The following is a 22,524-nucleotide window of genomic DNA, read 5'->3' as shown; positions in this document are numbered from 1 at the left end:
GTTCGAGGAACTAGAAAAGTCACTCAGTAGAGAGACTCCATATGAGGAGGTTATGGACAGAGTTCACGCACTTAAATTGGCTAACTCTTTTATTTTAGATGCCGCTTTGCAATTAGCTAGATTCGCGGCGAAAAATTCAGGGTTTGCTATCGTGGCGCGCAGAGCGCTTTGGCTAAAGTCTTGGTCAGCGGATGTGTCATCCAAGACAAAATTGCTTAACATCCCTTTCAAAGGTAAAACTCTATTTGGACCAGAATTGAAAGAGATTATTTCAGACATCACTGGGGGAAAGGGCCACGCCCTTCCACAAGATAGGTCTTTTAAGGCTAAAAATAAGTCTAATTTTCGTTCCTTTCGCAATTTCAGGAACGGACCGGCCTCTAATTCTGCATCCTCTAAGCAAGAGGGTAATGCCTCACAACCCAAACCAGCCTGGAAACCGATGCAAGGCTGGAACAAGGGTAAGCAGGCCAAGAAGCCTGCCACTGCTAACAAAACAGCATGAAGGAGTAGCCCCCGATCCGGGACCGGATCTAGTGGGGGGGCAGACTCTCTCTCTTTGCTCAGGCTTGGGCAAGAGATGTTCAGGATCCCTGGGCGCTAGAAATAGTTTCTCAAGGTTATCTCCTGGAATTCAAGGAACTACCCCCAAGGGGAAGGTTCCACAGGTCTCACTTATCCTCAAACCAAATATAGAGACAGGCATTCTTACATTGTGTAGAAGACCTGTTAAAGATGGGAGTGATACACCCAGTTCCAATAAAGGAACAAGGAATGGGATTTTATTCCAATCTGTTCGTAGTTCCCAAAAAAGAGGGAACTTTCCGACCAATTTTGGATTTGAAGATCCTAAACAAATTTCTCAGGGTACCATTGTTCAAGATGGAAACCATTCGAACGATTCTACCCACTATCCAGGAAAGTCAATTTATGACTACCGTGGATCTAAAGGATGCGTACCTACATATTCCTATCCACAAAGAACATCATCAGTTCCTAAGGTTCGCTTTTCTGGACAAGCATTACCAGTTTGTGGCCCTCCCATTCGGGTTAGCCACTGCTCCAAGGATTTTCACAAAGGTGCTAGGGTCCCTTCTAGCGGTTCTAAGACCGAGGGGCATTGCAGTAGTACCTTACTTGGACGACATTCTAATACAAGCGTCGTCCCTGTCAAAAGCAAAGGCTCATACGGACATCATTCTAGCCTTTCTCAGATCACACGGATGGAAGGTGAACATAGAAAAAAGTTCTCTGTCTCAGTCGACAAGAGTTCCCTTCTTGGGAACAATAATAGATTCCTTAGAAATGAGGATTTTTCTGACAGAGGTCAGAAAATCAAAACTTCTAAGCTCTTGTCAAGGGCTTCATTCTGTTCCTCGTCCTTCCATAGCGCAGTGCATGGAAGTAGTAGGGGTTGATGGTTGCAACAATGGACATAGTTCCTTTTGCACGAATTCATCTAAGACCATTACAACTGTGCATGCTCCAGCAGTGGAATGGGGATTATACAGACTTGTCTCCAATGATTCAAGTAGATCAAAAGACCAGAGATTCACTCCGTTGGTGGCTGACCCTGGACCATCTGTCCCAGGGAATGAGCTTCCGCAGACCAGAGTGGGTCATTGTCACGACCGACGCCAGTCTAGTGGGCCGGGGCGCGGTCTGGGAATCCCTGAAAGCTCAGGGTCTATGGTCTCGGAAAGAGTCTCTTCTCCCGATAAACATTCTGGAACTGAGAGCGATATTCAATGCTCTCAGGGCTTGGCCTCAACTAGCAAAGGCCAGATTCATAAGGTTCCAATCAGACAACATGACGACCGTTGCATATATCAATCATCAGGGGGGAACAAGGAGTTCCCTGGCGATGAAAGAAGTGACCAAAATAATTCAATGGGCGGAGGATCACTCCTGCCACCTGTCTGCGATCCACATCCCAGGAGTGGAAAACTGGGAGGCGGATTTTCTGAGTCGTCAGACATTCCATCCGGGGGAGTGGGAACTCCATCCGGAGATCTTTGCCCAAATAACTCAATTATGGGGCATTCCAGACATGGATCTGATGGCGTCTCGTCAGAACTTCAAGGTTCCTTGCTACGGGTCCAGATCCAGGGATCCCAAGGCGACTCTAGTAGATGCACTAGTAGCACCTTGGACCTTCAACCTAGCTTATGTATTCCCACCGTTTCCTCTCATTCCCAGGCTGGTAGCCAGGATCAATCAGGAGAGGGCCTCGGGATCTTGATAGCTCCTGCGTGGCCATGCAGGACTTGGTATGCAGACCTGGTGAATATGTCATCGGCTCCACCATGGAAGCTACCTTTGAGACAGGACCTTCTTGTTCAGGGTCCATTCGAACATCCAAATCTGGTCTCCCTCCAGCTGACGGCTTGGAGATTGAACGCTTGATTCTATCGAAGCGTGGGTTTTCAGATTCTGTGATAGATACTCTGGTTCAGGCCAGAAAACCGGTAACTAGAAAGATTTACCATAAAATATGGAAAAGATATATCTGTTGGTGTGAATCCAAAGGATTCCCATGGAATAAGATAAAAATTCCTAAGATTCTCTCCTTTCTACAAGAAGGTTTGGAGAAAGGATTATCTGCAAGTTCTCTAAAGGGACAGATCTCTGCTTTATCTGTCTTACTACACAAAAGACTGGCAGCTGTGCCAGATGTTCAAGCATTTGTTCAGGCTCTGGTTAGGATCAAGCCTGTTTACAGACCTTTGACTCCTCCCTGGAGTCTAAATCTAGTTCTTTCAGTTCTTCAAGGGGTTCCGTTTGAACCTTTACATTCCATAGTCAATTTATGACTACCGTGGATCTAAAGGATGCGTACCTACATATTCCTATCCACAAAGAACATCATCAGTTCCTAAGGTTCGCTTTTCTGGACAAGCATTACCAGTTTGTGGCCCTCCCATTCGGGTTAGCCACTGCTCCAAGGATTTTCACAAAGGTGCTAGGGTCCATTCTAGCGGTTCTAAGACCGAGGGGCATTGCAGTAGTACCTTACTTGGACGACATTCTAATACAAGCGTCGTCCCTGTCAAAAGCAAAGGCTCATACGGACATCATTCTAGCCTTTCTCAGATCACACGGATGGAAGGTGAACATAGAAAAAAGTTCTCTGTCTCAGTCGACAAGAGTTCCCTTCTTGGGAACAATAATAGATTCCTTAGAAATGAGGATTTTTCTGACAGAGGTCAGAAAATCAAAACTTCTAAGCTCTTGTCAAGGGCTTCATTCTGTTCCTCGTCCTTCCATAGCGCAGTGCATGGAAGTAGTAGGGTTGATGGTTGCAACAATGGACATAGTTCCTTTTGCACGAATTCATCTAAGACCATTACAACTGTGCATGCTCCAGCAGTGGAATGGGGATTATACAGACTTGTCTCCAATGATTCAAGTAGATCAAAAGACCAGAGATTCACTCCGTTGGTGGCTGACCCTGGACCATCTGTCCCAGGGAATGAGCTTCCGCAGACCAGAGTGGGTCATTGTCACGACCGACGCCAGTCTAGTGGGCCGGGGCGCGGTCTGGGAATCCCTGAAAGCTCAGGGTCTATGGTCTCGGAAAGAGTCTCTTCTCCCGATAAACATTCTGGAACTGAGAGCGATATTCAATGCTCTCAGGGCTTGGCCTCAACTAGCAAAGGCCAGATTCATAAGGTTCCAATCAGACAACATGACGACCGTTGCATATATCAATCATCAGGGGGGAACAAGGAGTTCCCTGGCGATGAAAGAAGTGACCAAAATAATTCAATGGGCGGAGGATCACTCCTGCCACCTGTCTGCGATCCACATCCCAGGAGTGGAAAACTGGGAGGCGGATTTTCTGAGTCGTCAGACATTCCATCCGGGGGAGTGGGAACTCCATCCGGAGATCTTTGCCCAAATAACTCAATTATGGGGCATTCCAGACATGGATCTGATGGCGTCTCGTCAGAACTTCAAGGTTCCTTGCTACGGGTCCAGATCCAGGGATCCCAAGGCGACTCTAGTAGATGCACTAGTAGCACCTTGGACCTTCAACCTAGCTTATGTATTCCCACCGTTTCCTCTCATTCCCAGGCTGGTAGCCAGGATCAATCAGGAGAGGGCCTCGGGATCTTGATAGCTCCTGCGTGGCCATGCAGGACTTGGTATGCAGACCTGGTGAATATGTCATCGGCTCCACCATGGAAGCTACCTTTGAGACAGGACCTTCTTGTTCAGGGTCCATTCGAACATCCAAATCTGGTCTCCCTCCAGCTGACGGCTTGGAGATTGAACGCTTGATTCTATCGAAGCGTGGGTTTTCAGATTCTGTGATAGATACTCTGGTTCAGGCCAGAAAACCGGTAACTAGAAAGATTTACCATAAAATATGGAAAAGATATATCTGTTGGTGTGAATCCAAAGGATTCCCATGGAATAAGATAAAAATTCCTAAGATTCTCTCCTTTCTACAAGAAGGTTTGGAGAAAGGATTATCTGCAAGTTCTCTAAAGGGACAGATCTCTGCTTTATCTGTCTTACTACACAAAAGACTGGCAGCTGTGCCAGATGTTCAAGCATTTGTTCAGGCTCTGGTTAGGATCAAGCCTGTTTACAGACCTTTGACTCCTCCCTGGAGTCTAAATCTAGTTCTTTCAGTTCTTCAAGGGGTTCCGTTTGAACCTTTACATTCCATAGATATTAAGTTACTATCTTGGAAAGTTTTGTTTTTGGTTGCAATTTCTTCTGCTAGAAGAGTTTCAGAGTTATCTGCTCTGCAGTGTTCTTCGCCCTATCTGGTGTTCCATGCAGATAAGGTGGTTTTGCATACTAAGCCTGGTTTTCTTCCTAAGGTTGTTTCTAACAAAAATATTAACCAGGAGATAGTTGTACCTTCTTTGTGTCCGAATCCAGTTTCAAAGAAGGAACGTTTGTTACACAATTTGGACGTAGCTCTAAAATTCTATTTAGAGGCTACAAAAGATTTCAGACAAACATCTTCCTTGTTTGTTGTTTATTCTGGTAAAAGGAGAGGTCATAAAGCGACTTCTACCTTTCTTTCCTTTTGGCTTAAAAGCATCATCCGATTGGCTTATGAGACTGCCGGACGGCAGCCTCCTGAAAGAATCACAGCTCACTCCACTAGGGCTGTGGCTTTCACATGGGCCTTCAAGAACGAGGCTTCTGTTGACCAGATATGTAAGGCAGCGACTTGGTCTTCACTGCACACTTTTGCCAAATTTTACAAATTTGATACTTTTGCTTCTTCGGAGGCTATTTTTGGGAGAAAGGTTTTGCAAGCTGTGGTGCCTTCCGTTTAGGTAACCTGATTTGCTCCCTCCCTTCATCCGTGTCCTAAAGCTTTGGTATTGGTTCCCACAAGTAAGGATGACGCCGTGGACCGGACACACCAATGTTGGAGAAAACAGAATTTATGCTTACCTGATAAATTACTTTCTCCAACGGTGTGTCCGGTCCACGGCCCGCCCTGGTTTTCTAATCAGGTCTGATGAATTATTTTCTCTAACTACAGTCACCACGGTACCATATGGTTTCTCCTATATATATTTCCTCCTATCCGTCGGTCGAATGACTGGGGTGGGCGGAGCCTAGGAGGGACTATATGGCCAGCTTTGCTGGGACTCTTTGCCATTTCCTGTTGGGGAAGAGAATATCCCACAAGTAAGGATGACGCCGTGGACCGGACACACCGTTGGAGAAAGTAATTTATCAGGTAAGCATAAATTCTGTTTTCCTTAAAGACAGCTGACCATGACCCCTGAGCATTATGTTTCCTTAAAGCCGACTGACCATGACCCCTGAACATTATGTTTTCTTAAAGACAACTGACCATGACCCCTGAGCATTATGTTTCCTTAATGACAATTGACCATTATCCCTAAGCATTATGTTTCTTTAAAGCTGACTGACCATGACCCCTGAGCATTATGTTTCCTTAAAGACAACTGACCATGACCCCTGAGCATTATGTTTCCTTAAAGCGGACTGACTATGACCCCCTGAGTATTGTTTCCTTAAAGACAACTGACCATGACCCCTGAGCATTATGTTTTCTTAAAGCTGACTGACCATGACCCCTGAGCATTATGTTTCCTTAAAGACAACTGACCATGACCCCCAAGCATTATGTTTCCTTAAAGACAACTGACCATGACCCCTAAGCATTATGTTTCCTTAAAGACAACTGACCATGACCCCTGAGCATTATGTTTCCTTAAAGACAACTGTCTATGACCCCTAAGCATTTTGTTTCCTTAAAGACAACTGACCATTATCCCTAAGCATTATGTTTCCTTAAAGCTGACTGACCATGACCCCTGAGCATTCTGTTTCCTTAAAGACAACTGACCATGACCCCTAAGCATTAGGTTTCCTTAAAGACAACTGACCATGACCCCTGAGCATTATGTTTCCTAAAAGACAACTGACCATTACCCCTGAGCATTGTTTCCTTAAAGACAACTGACCATGACCCCTAAGCATTAGGTTTCCTTAAAGACAACTGACCATGACCCCTGAGCATTATGTTTCCTAGAAGACAACTGACCATGACCCCTGATCATTGTTTCCTTAAAGACAACTGACCATGACCCCTGAGCATTATGTTTCCTTAAAGCTGACTGACCATGACCCGTGAGCATTATGTTTCCTTAAAGACAGCTGACCATGACCCCTTAGCATATGTTTCCTTAAAGACAAATGACCATGACCCCTGAGCATTATGTTTCCTTAAAGCTGACTGACCATGACCCCTGAACATTATGTTTTCTTAAAGCTGACTGACCATGATCCCTGAGCATTATGTTTCCTTAAAGGGACATTAAACACTTTGAGATGGTAATATAAAATGATAAAGTTTATATATAAAAACAATTATGCCATATACTTTCATTATTTATTTTGTCCCCTTTTCTTGTAATTAGATTCTGTAATCCTGAGCATTTCAGTTCCTGCTAGAAATGGAAGTGCATAACATTGTTATATTCCACACAGCCATTGGCTGCACACTCTAGTGACTTATTTATAACTGTCCTTAATTGACCATAGCAGAGAAGTTACAACATGGCAGCTCCCATTGTTTTATAGACCCTAAAACTTTACACTTATTTTTTCAATATTTAAATAACCAATTAAACTTTAAAAAAATAGATCTACATGGTATTCTCATACTAATCTTTTATTTGTATGCATCATTCTATCTAGCATTTATTTAGTGTTTAATGTCCCTTTAAAGACAACTGACCATGACCCCTGAGCATTGTTTCCTTAAAGCGGACTGACCATGACCCCTGAGCATTATGTTTCATTAAAGACAACTGGCCATGACCCCTGAGCATTATGTTTCATTAAAGACAACTGACCATGACCCCTAAGCACTATGTTTCCTTAAAGCGGACTGACCATGACCCCTGAGCATTATGTTTCATTAAAGACAACTGGCCATGACCCCTGAGCATTATGTTTCCTAAAAGACAATTGACCATTACCCCTAAGCACTATGTTTCCTTAAAGCTGTCTGACCATGAGCCCTGAGCACTGTTTCCTTAAAGACAACTGACCATGACCACTGAGCATTATGTTTCCTTAAAGACAACTGACCATGACCACTGAGCATTATGTTTCCTTAAAGACAACTGACCATGACCCCTAATATCTACATCATATAACAGAGAATATTCGGCTCCTGATTTTGCATTTGTCTCACTAGGTTATATAGCTGGCACAGCGCATCCCAGGCTAATAAACATGGGTTACCCGTATCTCCTGGTGGCACAATTGCTTGGTATCCCTGGCTAGACTGGACCTCAGGAGAGATCAGACTGCCCTCGGGTGAGCACTAAGGCACACGACCACCTGCTGAGCTTTATTCATTACTAGTGCCTCTCTGTACCTCCCCCACATCTCTAATTCCTTTTGTCAGTTTGTTGCTTAGCCTAATATTATTACATTTTTAGGTTAGGTCATGATTGACCCTTTACATTTAGTAAGTAATATAGCACTATATATAGCACTATCAGCAAATTATTATTCACTAAGTTCAGGGACAGGTTACACTGTCTCAAACAAACACAGTCAGCAAGGGAAGGTCTAGTGTAGTTTAAATCTGCTTTATTTTTAAAGAAAATCTTCCTTTACGGCTTGTTTATCAGAAGTAAAGGGCGCTTGTTTTATTTATTAATGACATAGAGAATCATGTTAATTTTACACTTGATTGGACCTTTGTGTAATAATAGCGACATGCTATTGTCAGATAGTTACTTATCATTGATCTTTATTTTTACTGTGATTTATTCCTCTGTCGCTGCCATGAGTATGTCTTTTAACTATTAATATTTAACCCTTTGGCTGCCAGAGAGAACTGCAACACATAATGTAGCAGATGAAATGAAGAAAAAATTGTGCTATTCACAGAACTTGTAAAAATGTGTTTTTAAATAAACTGTTTCTGTTGTAACATGTAATATGTGATGTCAGGTGTGGGGGTGCCCGGCATTCATTACTGTAAAGCCCCTCCCCAAACCTCAACAGTGCAGCTGCCCTATATTAATACAAAACACCAAAGAGGTTGACAGTTGTGCTGTAAATAGGTAACTAAAAACAAGACCAGTTAAAAGGAGATGTCCTGGACTCCTTAAAAAGGACATACAAGTACTCTAATCAGAGAGAAGAAACTGTCTGCGCTACACAAAGTAGCTACACTGGTGATAATCAAACAGCAATATAATATCAATTTAAAAATAATTTAATATATCATAAATTATAGAAACACATTAAATACAATATAACACAAAAATCACACATATCAAATCACATATATCAAAATAGTATAATAGAGGAACACGTTTCAGCCGTAACTGCCCTTTTCAAGCTTGAGAAAGGCCGTTATGGCTGAAACGTGTCGCTCTGTTGTACTATTTTGTCTACATACTTGGTCCGTTGGTACGGTATCCAGAAGCCTTGGCGCGAAATACTAAATGGAAGAAGCTAAGCGGCTGAGGCTGAGGGGCGGTGCTTTTATCATATTGCCAAGCGAGACTACAGGAATTCAGCCAGAGCATCTCCGGTGTAAGTAATACGAAGCACCTTTTTGTCTTTTTTCTCTTTGATGTAACAAATGTATTTGATATATGTGATTTTGGTGTGATATCATTTTTAATGTGTTTTTTATAATTTATGATATATTAAATTCTTTTTAAATTGATATTATATTGCCGTTTGGTTATCACCAATGTAGCTACTTTGTGTAGCGCAGACGGTCTCTTCTCTCTGATTAGAGAGTACTTAGCTGCCCTATATTAGCAGCTTGTGCCCTTTACCTGTCTAGTGCCAAAGAGCAAGGAGAGGGTGAAGGGGGTGATGAAGATATACAATTAGAAAGAAATAGCATAAGATGAGATCCTTATGTACAGCCACTGGTGATAATAAAATCCTTATTGTATCATGTGACTGTAAACTAAATTTGATGAATTATTACTGGAACTGGATTTGAATTTGGTTGATAAATTTTTGAAGAATTATAGAATTAAGAGATGTTACCTTTTCTACATATAGGGCCTGATTACGATCTGAGCGCTAACAGCTACGCACGAACCATATCAGGTTTATCGCGGCTGTTTGTGTGCGTCGGATGTAGTGCTCGTATTACAAGTTGAAAGTAAATGTGATCGATTGATCGCAATTTAAGTTAACGTGCGACGGGATTTTGTTTTGCGATAAAAATATGCCACAAAACACATTAAAAAATGCATTACAAAGTACAGTTACACTCATAATAACACCATCAAATAAGAATTATTTTAAAATATTGCTCAAAAAAGATATTTAAAGACTCAAAGATATCAGGTCTCAGGTGTTTGACAAAAAAGTCACTCAAAGGGTTTTAACATAGAGAAAAATATTTGTGTTTGTGTATATATATTTATATATAGTGGAAAGAAAAAGCGCACAAAACATACCCACGTAGTGCAGTATATTTAATATAAAAGGTAAAAGAAAACAGTTTAAAACACCACCTGCAGGGTTTCTACTCACAGCAAATAACAAAAATGAGGTATGATTTGTGGGATAACAAAGTGTTGAAGTCCCGGTAAAAGCCCCTAAGCTTCAAGGTGCCAGATGTTTCAGACCCACTCAGCCTCCGCAGGTAAATACAGCCGATAGATCAGGCTGTGATCATGTTCGGATGTCGTTCTGTATCAACAATGGATAAGACTGAAATTTAAAGCAGAGTATGAAGAATCTCCCATGCACATACAAAAGCTTACGTCTACCGCAGTTGACTGACCATTAGGAATATATATACATACATATATATATATATATATATATATATATATATATATATATATATATATACCGTATTTTTCGCACCATAAGACGCACCTGACCATAAGACGCACCTAGTTTTTAGAGGAGGTAAACAAGAAAAAAAATATTCTGAATCAAATGGTGTAGTAAACTATTTAATAAACTCTATACTCTATATTTAACCCTTTTTCTCCAACATAGGTGTGTCCGGTCCACGGCGTCATCCTTACTTGTGGGATATTCTCTTCCCCAACAGGAAATGGCAAAGAGCCCAGCAAAGCTGGTCACATGATCCCTCCTAGGCTCCGCCTACCCCAGTCATTCTCTTTGCCGTTGTACAGGCAACATCTCCACGGAGATGGCTTAGAGTTTTTTTTAGTGTTTAACTAAACATTCCTTTCAAGGGGAAAACGCTGTTTGGTCCTGACTTGAAAGAGATTATCTCTGATATCACTGGGGGTAAGGGCCATGCCCTTCCTCAGGATCGGCCTTTCAAGGCAAAAAATAGACCTAATTTTCGTCCCTTTCGTAAAAACGGACCAGCCCAAGGTGCTACGTCCTCTAAGCAAGAGGGTAATACTTCTCAGGCCAAGCCAGCTTGGAGACCAATGCAAGGCTGGAACAAGGGAAAGCAGGCAAAGAAACCTGCCACTGCTACCAAGACAGCATGAAATATCGGCCCCCGATCCGGGACCGGATCTGGTGGGGGGCAGACTCTCTCTCTTCGCTCAGGCTTGGGCAAGAGATGTTCTGGATCCTTGGGCGCTAGAAATAGTCTCCCAGGGTTATCTTCTGGAATTCAAGGGACTTCCCCCAAGGGGAAGGTTCCACAGGTCTCAGTTGTCTTCAGACCACATAAAAAGACAGGCGTTCTTACATTGTGTAGAAGACCTGTTAAAAATGGGAGTGATTCATCCTGTTCCATTGAGAGAACAAGGGATGGGGTTCTACTCCAATCTGTTCATAGTTCCCAAAAAAGAGGGAACGTTCAGACCAATCCTAGATCTCAAGATCTTGAACAAATTTCTCAAGGTCCCATCGTTCAAGATGGAAACCATTCGAACTATCCTTCCTTCCATCCAGGAAGGTCAATTCATGACCACGGTGGATTTAAAGGATGCGTATCTACATATTCCTATCCACAAGGAACATCATCGGTTCCTAAGGTTTGCATTCCTGGACAAACATTACCAGTTCGTGGCGCTTCCTTTCGGATTAGCCACTGCTCCAAGGATTTTCACAAAGGTACTAGGGTCCCTTCTAGCTGTGCTAAGACCAAGGGGCATTGCAGTAGTACCTTACCTGGACGACATTCTGATTCAAGCGTCGTCCCTCCCTCGAGCAAAGGCTCACACGGACATCGTCCTGGCCTTTCTCAGATCGCACGGCTGGAAAGTGAACGTGGAAAAGAGTTCTCTATCCCCGTCAACAAGGGTTCCCTTCTTGGGAACAATTATAGACTCCTCAGAAATGAGGATTTTTCTAACAGAGGCCAGAAAGACAAAGCTTCTGGACTCTTGTCGAATACTTCATTCCGTTCCTCTTCCTTCCGTAGCTCAGTGCATGGAAGTGATCGGGTTGATGGTAGCGGCAATGGACATAGTTCCTTTTGCGCGCATTCATCTAAGACCATTGCAACTGTGCATGCTCAGTCAGTGGAATGGGGACTATACAGACTTGTCTCCAAAGATACAAGTAAATCAGAGGACCAGAGACTCACTCCGTTGGTGGCTGTCCCTGGACAACCTGTCACGAGGGATGACATTCCGCAGACCAGAGTGGGTCATTGTCACGACCGACGCCAGTCTGATGGGCTGGGGCGCGGTCTGGGGATCCCTGAAAGCTCAGGGTCTTTGGTCTCGGGAAGAATCTCTTCTACCGATAAATATTCTGGAACTGAGAGCGATATTCAATGCTCTCAAGGCTTGGCCTCAGCTAGCGAGGACCAAGTTCATACGGTTTCAATCAGACAACATGACGACTGTTGCGTACATCAACCATCAGGGGGGAACAAGGAGTTCCCTAGCGATGGAAGAAGTGACCAAGATTATTCTATGGGCGGAGTCTCACTCCTGCCACCTGTCTGCTATCCACATCCCGGGAGTGGAAAATTGGGAAGCGGATTTTCTGAGTCGTCAGACATTGCATCCGGGGGAGTGGGAACTCCATCCGGAAATCTTTGCCCAAGTCACTCAACTTTGGGGCATTCCAGACATGGATCTGATGGCCTCTCGTCAGAACTTCAAAGTTCCTTGCTACGGGTCCAGATCCAGGGATCCCAAGGCGGCTCTAGTGGATGCACTAGTAGCACCTTGGACCTTCAAACTAGCTTATGTGTTCCCGCCGTTTCCTCTCATCCCCAGGCTGGTAGCCAGGATCAATCAGGAGAGGGCGTCGGTGATCTTGATAGCTCCTGCGTGGCCACGCAGGACTTGGTATGCAGATCTGGTGAATATGTCATCGGCTCCACCTTGGAAGCTACCTTTGAGACGAGACCTTCTTGTTCAGGGTCCGTTCGAACATCCGAATCTGGTTTCACTCCAGCTGACTGCTTGGAGATTGAACGCTTGATTTTATCGAAGCGAGGTTTCTCAGATTCTGTTATCGATACTCTTGTTCAGGCCAGAAAGCCTGTAACTAGAAAGATTTACCACAAAATTTGGAAAAAATATATCTGTTGGTGTGAATCTAAAGGATTCCCTTGGGACAAGGTTAAGATTCCTAGGATTCTATCCTTCCTTCAAGAAGGATTGGAAAAAGGATTATCGGCAAGTTCCCTGAAGGGACAGATTTCTGCCTTGTCGGTGTTACTTCACAAAAAACTGGCAGCTGTGCCAGATGTTCAAGCCTTTGTTCAGGCTCTGGTTAGAATCAAGCCTGTTTATAAACCTTTGACTCCTCCTTGGAGTCTCAATTTAGTTCTTTCAGTTCTTCAGGGGGTTCCGTTTGAACCCTTACATTCCGTTGATATTAAGTTATTATCTTGGAAAGTTTTGTTTTTAGTTGCAATTTCTTCTGCTAGAAGAGTTTCAGAATTATCTGCTCTGCAGTGTTCTCCTCCTTATCTGGTGTTCCATGCAGATAAGGTGGTTTTACGTACTAAACCTGGTTTTCTTCCAAAAGTTGTTTCTAACAAAAACATTAACCAGGAGATTATCGTACCTTCTCTGTGTCCGAAACCAGTTTCAAAGAAGGAACGCTTGTTGCACAATTTGGATGTTGTTCGCGCTCTAAAATTCTATTTAGATGCTACAAAGGATTTTAGACAAACATCTTCCCTGTTTGTTGTTTATTCAGGTAAAAGGAGAGGTCAAAAAGCAACTTCTACCTCTCTCTCTTTTTGGATTAAAAGCATCATCAGATTGGCTTACGAGACTGCCGGACGGCAGCCTCCCGAAAGAATCACGGCTCATTCCACTAGGGCTGTGGCTTCCACATGGGCCTTCAAGAACGAGGCTTCTGTTGATCAGATATGTAGGGCAGCGACTTGGTCTTCACTGCACACTTTTACCAAATTTTACAAGTTTGATACTTTTGCTTCTTCTGAGGCTATTTTTGGGAGAAAGGTTTTGCAAGCCGTGGTGCCTTCCATTTAGGTGACCTGATTTGCTCCCTCCCTTCATCCGTGTCCTAAAGCTTTGGTATTGGTTCCCACAAGTAAGGATGACGCCGTGGACCGGACACACCTATGTTGGAGAAAACAGAATTTATGTTTACCTGATAAATTTCTTTCTCCAACGGTGTGTCCGGTCCACGGCCCGCCCTGGTTTTTTAATCAGGTCTGATAATTTATTTTCTTTAACTACAGTCACCACGGTACCATATGGTTTCTCCTATGCTATTATTCCTCCTTAACGTCGGTCGAATGACTGGGGTAGGCGGAGCCTAGGAGGGATCATGTGACCAGCTTTGCTGGGCTCTTTGCCATTTCCTGTTGGGGAAGAGAATATCCCACAAGTAAGGATGACGCCGTGGACCGGACACACCGTTGGAGAAAGAAATTTATCAGGTAAACATAAATTCTGTTATTTCCAATAAATCAATAAGGGAATTATTCCCTGTAAATAAATGTGTTGGATAGAGTAGGTGCTGTGTAGTTAAACACAATACAGTAGAGGAAACCTCTAACTGAAAAGACTACATCAATAGCACTCAACGGGTTAATATGGAGTGGATTATCGTGTATGTAAGACACTAGTAGATAAGGCAACTAAGGTAGCTGAATTTACTAAGTGAGCAGAAAAAAATATATAACTTTTATTAAATAAACTTAAAATAGCTGGAAAGTGCAAAGTTAAAAAGCGCACCCAGGAGCTGAAAATCTGGTCAAATGACCTATTGCAAATTGGCTACAATTTTACGGTAATTCTTTTATACCATCGGCTAATAATCTTCCCTTGTTCTGATGTAGAAACGAAGTTAGAAGGTACGTCAGTATTAAGAGTGAACAACTTTATTATCACAAGGTTTCAATGAAAGAACTGTATACTATCAAATACAGTGTAGTGAGGATAAGAAAGTTGGTTTAACCACCCAAATAAATGATAGCCTACAGTATGAGTCTGGATTAACCAAGCCCAACAAGGGCTCAATACAGTACAGCTTTGGTATCCAGTAAATATTGGAGTGTACGGTATATCGTGTCCCTAACTATAATAATATACCGTACTCACTGCTGTTGTGAATCTAAGTTTCCCAGCTCTGACATCTAGCAGTTTTTGCACTAACATATTTAGCTTGCTCCACAACGCAATATTTACCATCCACAGTATCTTATAAGATAAATTATAAGTATCCGGGTAATTTTGTGGCAGTCAGAGCAGCAGGGTTGTGAAGGTGTCCTCTGTGATCCTGAATTGCTGCACAGTGTCTGCGGGGTGCTGAAATAAGTGAACCGGAAGCTCCTGTGTAAAGGCCCGGGGATCTGCAGTTAGTGCTACTGAGAAAGCAACAGGCGAGAGGATTCGCCACCCCCCCTCGTGTTCAGTGAAAAATAAACACATCGTGTCCCTACTTTAATAATATACCGTACTCACTGCTGTTGTGAACCTAAGTTTCCCAGCTCTGACATCTAGCAGTTTTTGCATATTTACCGTAGCTTGCTCCACAACGCAATATTTACCATCCACAGTATCTGATAAGATACCGGTAAATTATAAGTCTCTATTTGTTTTAACATCTACGGTACTTACCGTACCATCTGATGTACAGTATGAGTCTGACACCCGGTTTCCCAGCTCTGACATCTAGCAGTTTTTGCACTAACATATTTAGCTTGCTCCACAACGCAATATTTACCATCCACAGTATCTGATACGATAAATTATAAGTCTCCATTTGTTTTAACATCTACGGTACTTACCATCTGATGTACAGTATGAGTCTGACTCATACTGTACATCAGATGGTACGGTAAGTACCGTAGATGTTAAAACTGCTAGATGTCAGAGCTGGGAAACCGGGTGTCAGACTCATACTGTACATCAGATGGTACGGTAAGTACCGTAGATGTTAAAACTGCTAGATGTCAGAGCTGGGAAACCGGGTGTCAGACTCATACTGTACATCAGATGGTACGGTAAGTACCGTAGATGTTAAAACAAATAGAGACTTATAATTTACCGGTATCTTATCAGATACTGTGGATGGTAAATATTGCGTTGTGGAGCAAGCTACGGTAAATATGCAAAAACTGCTAGATGTCAGAGCTGGGAAAATTAGATTCACAACAGCAGTGAGTACGGTATATTATTATAGTAGGGACACGATGTGTTTATTTTTTACTGAACACGAGGGGGGGTGGCGAATCCTCTCGCCTGTTGCTTTCTCAGTAGCACTAACTGCAGATCCCCGGGCCTTTACACAGGAGCTTCCGGTTCACTTATTTCAGCACCCCGCAGACACTGTGCAGCAATTCAGGATCACAGAGGACACCTTCACAACCCTGCTGCTCTGACTGCCACAAAATTACCCGGTACTAGTTAGCCTAAAAATGCAAGCACAGGGCCTGCATTCGCTCCATAAGACGCACAGACATTTCTCCTTACTTTTGAGGGGGAAAAAAGTGCGTCTTATGGTGCGAAAAATACGGTATATATATATATATATATATATATATATATATATATATATATATATATATATATATATATATATATATATATATATATATATATATATATATATATATATAAAATAAAATAAATTGAAATGACCAGTCTAGAAAAATTCATAAAAATGTTGTAGAAAAGATGTTTAACAGGTTGGAATATTGCTCATATTGCTCATATTCCTCATATTTCCATTCACCTAGATTACGAGTTTTGCACTAAACAGGGTGCGAAAATAACGTTAACAAATTTGCGTTTTTGCACTCTCCATAGCGCTGCCATTATGAGTTACTGTAAAACCTCCTTGTGCTGTGCGTTATGGTGCGTTAAGCTCCATACCACACAAAAGCTAAGGGCTGACTTGACGTGCTTGTGCACGCTTTGCCCCATAGACATCAAAGCCCCCCAAAATAAAAACACCCCCTAACCTACAATGAACTACCAGTAGCCCTTAAAATCTACTCACGGTTCCTGAAGTCCAGATATCCATCTTCATCCAGCGGGCGACACCTTCATCCACCTCGGGGACGTCTTCTATCTTCATCCCGGCGGCGCGGAGCTATCCTGGAGGGCGATGACATCCTGCATGGATCGTCCTCTTCATACGGTCACCGCCGTACACTGAAGTTGAATGCCAGGTACCCGTTTCAAAATGGCATACCTTGCATTCCTATTAGCTGATTTGAGTCTTCAAATTCAAATCAGCCAATAGGATGAGGGCTTCTGAAATCCTATTGGTTGTTCAAATTAGCTAATAGGATGAGAGCTACTGAAATTCTATTGGCTGTTCAAATCAATCAATATAGTGTTTGTGATGCGGGAGGGCGGCGGTTTAGGGGTTAATAGGTAGTTTATGGTTGTTAGTGTACTTTGTAACATTTTAGTTATGAATTTTGTGAAACATTTTTGTTACACAAAATCCATAGCTACTGGTCTTAGATGGCGGTATGGATCGTGTCAGTATAGGCTGTAACGCAAGCATTTTAGGAAGATATTTAAAAAAATGTGCTCAGGTGTGTGTCAGATGCAGCTAGTCACCCCAGAACTATATAGTGCATTTGGTACAGGTACACTAACAGCTATCTGCAGCTAGTCACCCCAGAACTATATAGTGCGTTTGCTACAGATACACTAACTGATCTCTGCAGCTAATCACCCCAGAACTATACAGTGTGTTTGCTACAGATACACTAACAGATCTCTGCAGCTAGTCACCCCAGAACTATATAGTGTGTTTGCTACAGATACACTAACTGATCTCTGCAGCTAGTCACCCCAGAACTATATAGTGTGTTTGCTACAGATACACTAACAGATCTCTGCAGCTAGTCACCCCAGAACTTTATAGTGCATTTGGTACAGGTACACTAACAGCTATCTGCAGCTAGTCACCCCAGAACTATATAGTGCGTTTGCTACAGATACACTAACTGATCTCTGCAGCTAATCACCCCAGAACTATATAGTGTGTTTGCTACAGATACACTAACAGATCTCTGCAGCTAGTCACCCCAGAACTATATAGTGCGTTTGGTACAGGTACACTAACAGCTATCTGCAGCTAGTCATCCCAGAACTATACAGTGCGTTTGCTACAGATACACTAACAGATCTCTGCAGCTGGTCACCCCAGAACTATACAGTGCGTTTGCTACAGATACACTAACAGATCTCTGCAGCTAGTCACCCCAGAACTATACAGTGCATTTGCTACAGATACACTAACTGATCTCTGCAGCTAGTCACCCCAGAACTATATAGTGTGTTTGGTACAGGTACACTAACAGCTATCTGCAGCTAGTCATCCCAGAACTATACAGTGCGTTTGCTACAGATACACTAACAGATCTCTGCAGCTAGTCACCCCAGAACTATACAGTGCGTTTGCTACAGATACACTAACTGATCTCTGCAGCTAGTCATCCCAGAACTATACAGTGTGTTTGCTACAGATACAGTAACAGATCTCTGCAGCTAGTCACCCCAGAACTATATAGTGTGTTTGCTACAGATACACTAATAGATCTCTGCAGCTGGTCACCCCAGAACTATATAGTGTGTTTGCTACAGATACACTAACAGATCTCTGCAGCTAATCACCCCAGAAGTATATAGTGTGTTTGCTACAGATACACTAACAGATCTCTGCAGCTAGTCACCCCAGAACTATACAGTGCGTTTGCTACAGATACACTAACAGATCTCTGCAGCTAATCACCCCAGAACTATATAGTGCGTTTGCTACAGATACACTAACAGATCTCTGCAGCTAGTCATCCCAGAACTATACAGTGTGTTTGCTACAGATACAGTAACAGATCACTGCAGCTAGTCACCCCAGAACTATATAGTGCGTTTGCTACAGATACACTAACAGATCTCTGCAGCTAATCACCGCAGAACTATATAGTGCGATTGCTACAATTATACTAACAGATCTCTGCAGCTACTCACCCCAGAACTATATAGTGTGTTTGCTACAGATACACTAACAGATCTCTGCAGCTAGTCACCCCAGAACTATATAGTGTGTTTGCTACAGATACACTAACCGATCTCTGCAGCTAGTCACCCCAGAAGTATATAATGCGTTTGCTACAGATACACTAACCGATCTCTGCAGCTAGTCACCCCAGAACTATATAGTGTGTTTGCTACAGATACACTAACAGATCTCTGCAGCTAGTCACCCCAGAACTATATTGTGCGTTTGGTACACATACACTAACAGATCTCTGCAGCTAGTCACCCCAGAACTATATACTGTGTTTGCTACTGATACACTAACTGATCTCTGCAGCTAGTCACCCCAGAACTATATTGTGCGTTTGGTACACATACACTAACAGATCTCTGCAGCTAGTCACCCCAGAACTATATACTGTGTTTGCTACTGATACACTAACTGATCTCTGCAGCTAGTCACCCCAGAACTATATAGTGCGTTTGCTACAGATACACTAACATATCTCTGCAGCTGGTCACCCCAGAAGTATACAGTGTGTTTGGTACAGATACACTAACAGATCTCTGCAGCTAGTCACCCCAGAACTATATAGTGCGTTTGGTACACATACACTAACAGATCACTGCAGCTAGTCACCCCAGAACTATACAGTGTGTTTGGTACACATACACTAACAGATCACTGCAGCTAGTCACCCCAGAACTATATAGTGCGTTTGCTACAGATACACTAACAGATCTCTGCAGCTAGTCACCCCAGAACTATATAGTGTGTTTGCTACAGATACACTAACTGATCTCTGCAGCTAGTCACCCCAGAAGTATATAGTGTGTTTGCTACAGATACACTAACTGATCTCTGCAGCTAGTCACCCCAGAACTATACAGTGCGTTTGCTACAGATACACTAACAGATCTCTGCAGCTAGTCACCCCAGAACTATATTGTGCGTTTGGTACACATACACTAACAGATCACTGCAGCTAGTCACCCCAGAACTATATTGTGCGTTTGGTACACATACACTAACAGATCACTGCAGCTAGTCACCCCAGAACTATATAGTGCGATTGCTACAATTATACTAACAGATCACTGCAGCTAGTCAGCCCAGAACTATATAGTGCGTTTGCTACAGATACACTAACAGATCTCTGCAGCTAGTCACCCCAGAACTATATAGTGTGTTTGCTACAGATACACTAACTGATCTCTGCAGCTAGTCACCCCAGAACTATATAGTGCGTTTGCTACAGATACACTAACAGATCTCTGCAGCTAGTCACCCTAGAACTATACAGTGCGTTTGCTACAGATACACTAACAGATCACTGCAGCTAGTCACCCCAGAACTATATTGTGCGTTTGGTACACATACACTAACAGATCACTGCAGCTAGTCACCCCAGAACTATATAGTGCGATTGCTACAATTATACTAACAGATCACTGCAGCTAGTCACCCCAGAACTATATAGTGCGTTTGCTACAGATACACTAACTGATCTCTGCAGCTAGTCACCCCAGAACTATATAGTGCGTTTGCTACAGATACACTAACTGATCTCTGCAGCTAGTCACCCCAGAACTATATAGTGTGTTTGCTACAGATACACTAACTGATCTCTGCAGCTAGTCACCCCAGAACTATATAGTGTGTTTGCTACAGATACACTAACTGATCTCTGCAGCTAGTCACCCCAGAACTATATAGTGCGTTTGCTACAGATACACTAACAGATCTCTGCAGCTAGTCACCCTAGAACTATACAGTGCGTTTGCTACAGATACACTAACAGATCACTGCAGCTAGTCACCCCAGAACTATATTGTGTGTTTGCTACAGATACACTAACAGATCACTGCAGCTAGTCACCCCAGAACTATATAGTGCGTTTGCTACAGATACACTAACAGATCTCTGCAGCTAGTCACCCCAGAACTATATAGTGCGTTTGCTACAGATACACTAACTGATCTCTGCAGCTAGTCACCCCAGAACTATATAGTGCGTTTGCTACAGATACACTAACCGATCTCTGCAGCTAGTCACCCCAGAAGTATATAGTGCGTTTGGTACACATACACTAACAGATCACTGCAGCTAGTCACCCCAGAACTATATAGTGTGTTTGCTACAGATACACTAACAGATCTCTGCAGCTAGTCATCCCAGAACTATATAGTGCGTTTGCTACAGATACACTAACAGATCTCTGCAGCTAGTCATCCCAGAACTATATAGTGCGTTTGCTACAGATACACTAACTGATCTCTGCAGCTAGTCACCCCAGAACTATATAGTGCGTTTGCTACAGATACACTAACAGATCTCTGCAGCTAGTCACCCCAGAACTATATAGTGTGTTTGCTACAGATACACTAACAGCTATCTGCAGCTAGTCATCCCAGAACTATATAGTGCGTTTGCTACAGATACACTAACAGATCTCTGCAGCTAGTCACCCCAGAACTATATAGTGTGTTTGCTACAGATACACTAACAGCTATCTGCAGCTAGTCATCCCAGAACTATATAGTGTGTTTGCTACAGATACACTAACAGATCTCTGCAGCTAGTCATCCCAGAACTATATAGTGCGTTTGCTACAGATACACTAACAGATCTCTGCAGCTAGTCATCCCAGAACTATATAGTGCATTTGCTACAGATACACTAACTGATCTCTGCAGCTAGTCACCCCAGAACTATATAGTGCGTTTGCTACAGATACACTAACAGATCTCTGCAGCTAGTCACCCCAGAAGTATATAGTGCGTTTGCTACAGATACACTAACTGATCTCTGCAGCTAGTCATCCCAGAACTATACAGTGCGTTTGCTACAGATACACTAACAGATCTCTGCAGCTGGTCATCCCAGAACTATATAGTGCGTTTGCTACAGATACACTAACAGATCTCTGCAGCTGGTCATCCCAGAACTATATAGTGCGTTTGCTACAGATACACTAACAGATCTCTGCAGCTGGTCATCCCAGAACTATATAGTGCGTTTGCTACAGATACACTAACAGATCTCTGCAGCTAGTCACCCCAGAAGTATATAGTGCGTTTGCTACAGATACACTAACTGATCTCTGCAGCTAGTCATCCCAGAACTATACAGTGCGTTTGCTACAGATACACTAACAGCTATCTGCAGCTAGTCACCCCAGAACTATACAGTGCGTTTGCTACAGATACACTAACTGATCTCTGCAGCTAGTCATCCCAGAACTATACAGTGCGTTTGCTACAGATACACTAACAGCTATCTGCAGCTAGTCACCCCAGAACTATACAGTGCGTTTGCTACAGATACACTAACAGATCTCTGCAGCTAGTCACCCCAGAACTATACAGTGCGTTTGCTACAGATACACTAACTGATCTCTGCAGCTAGTCATCCCAGAACTATACAGTGCGTTTGCTACAGATACACTAACAGATCTCTGCCGCTAGTCACCCCAGAACTATATAGTGCGTTTGCTACAGATACACTAACAGATCTCTGCAGCTAGTCATCCCAGAACTATACAGTGCGTTTGCTACAGATACACTAACAGATCTCTGCAGCTAGTCACCCCAGAACTATACAGTGCGTTTGCTACAGATACACTAACAGATCTCTGCA

General features: G+C 42.9%; 1 protein-coding gene across 9 annotated transcripts in view; it reads left to right on the top strand.

The window, feature by feature from the left end:
* Positions 1-22,524, top strand: part of PKNOX2 (PBX/knotted 1 homeobox 2) — a 1,550,023-nt gene that overhangs the window by 547,191 nt on the left and 980,308 nt on the right. For 3 of the 9 annotated variants that reach the window (XM_053691422.1, XM_053691423.1, XM_053691424.1), the window contains one exon: positions 7,712-7,833. The exons of the other annotated variants lie outside the window; for them this stretch is intronic. The gene's annotated coding sequence lies outside the window, so the exon portion shown is untranslated. The remainder of the gene's footprint in view (positions 1-7,711; positions 7,834-22,524) is intronic. 9 annotated transcript variants of the gene reach the window in all.

This window comes from Bombina bombina, chromosome 8 (genome assembly GCF_027579735.1).
Source record: "Bombina bombina isolate aBomBom1 chromosome 8, aBomBom1.pri, whole genome shotgun sequence".
Taxonomy (NCBI): domain Eukaryota; kingdom Metazoa; phylum Chordata; class Amphibia; order Anura; family Bombinatoridae; genus Bombina; species Bombina bombina.
The sequence above is the reverse complement of the archived record's forward strand: the minus strand, read 5'-3'. Positions and strand labels throughout refer to the sequence as shown.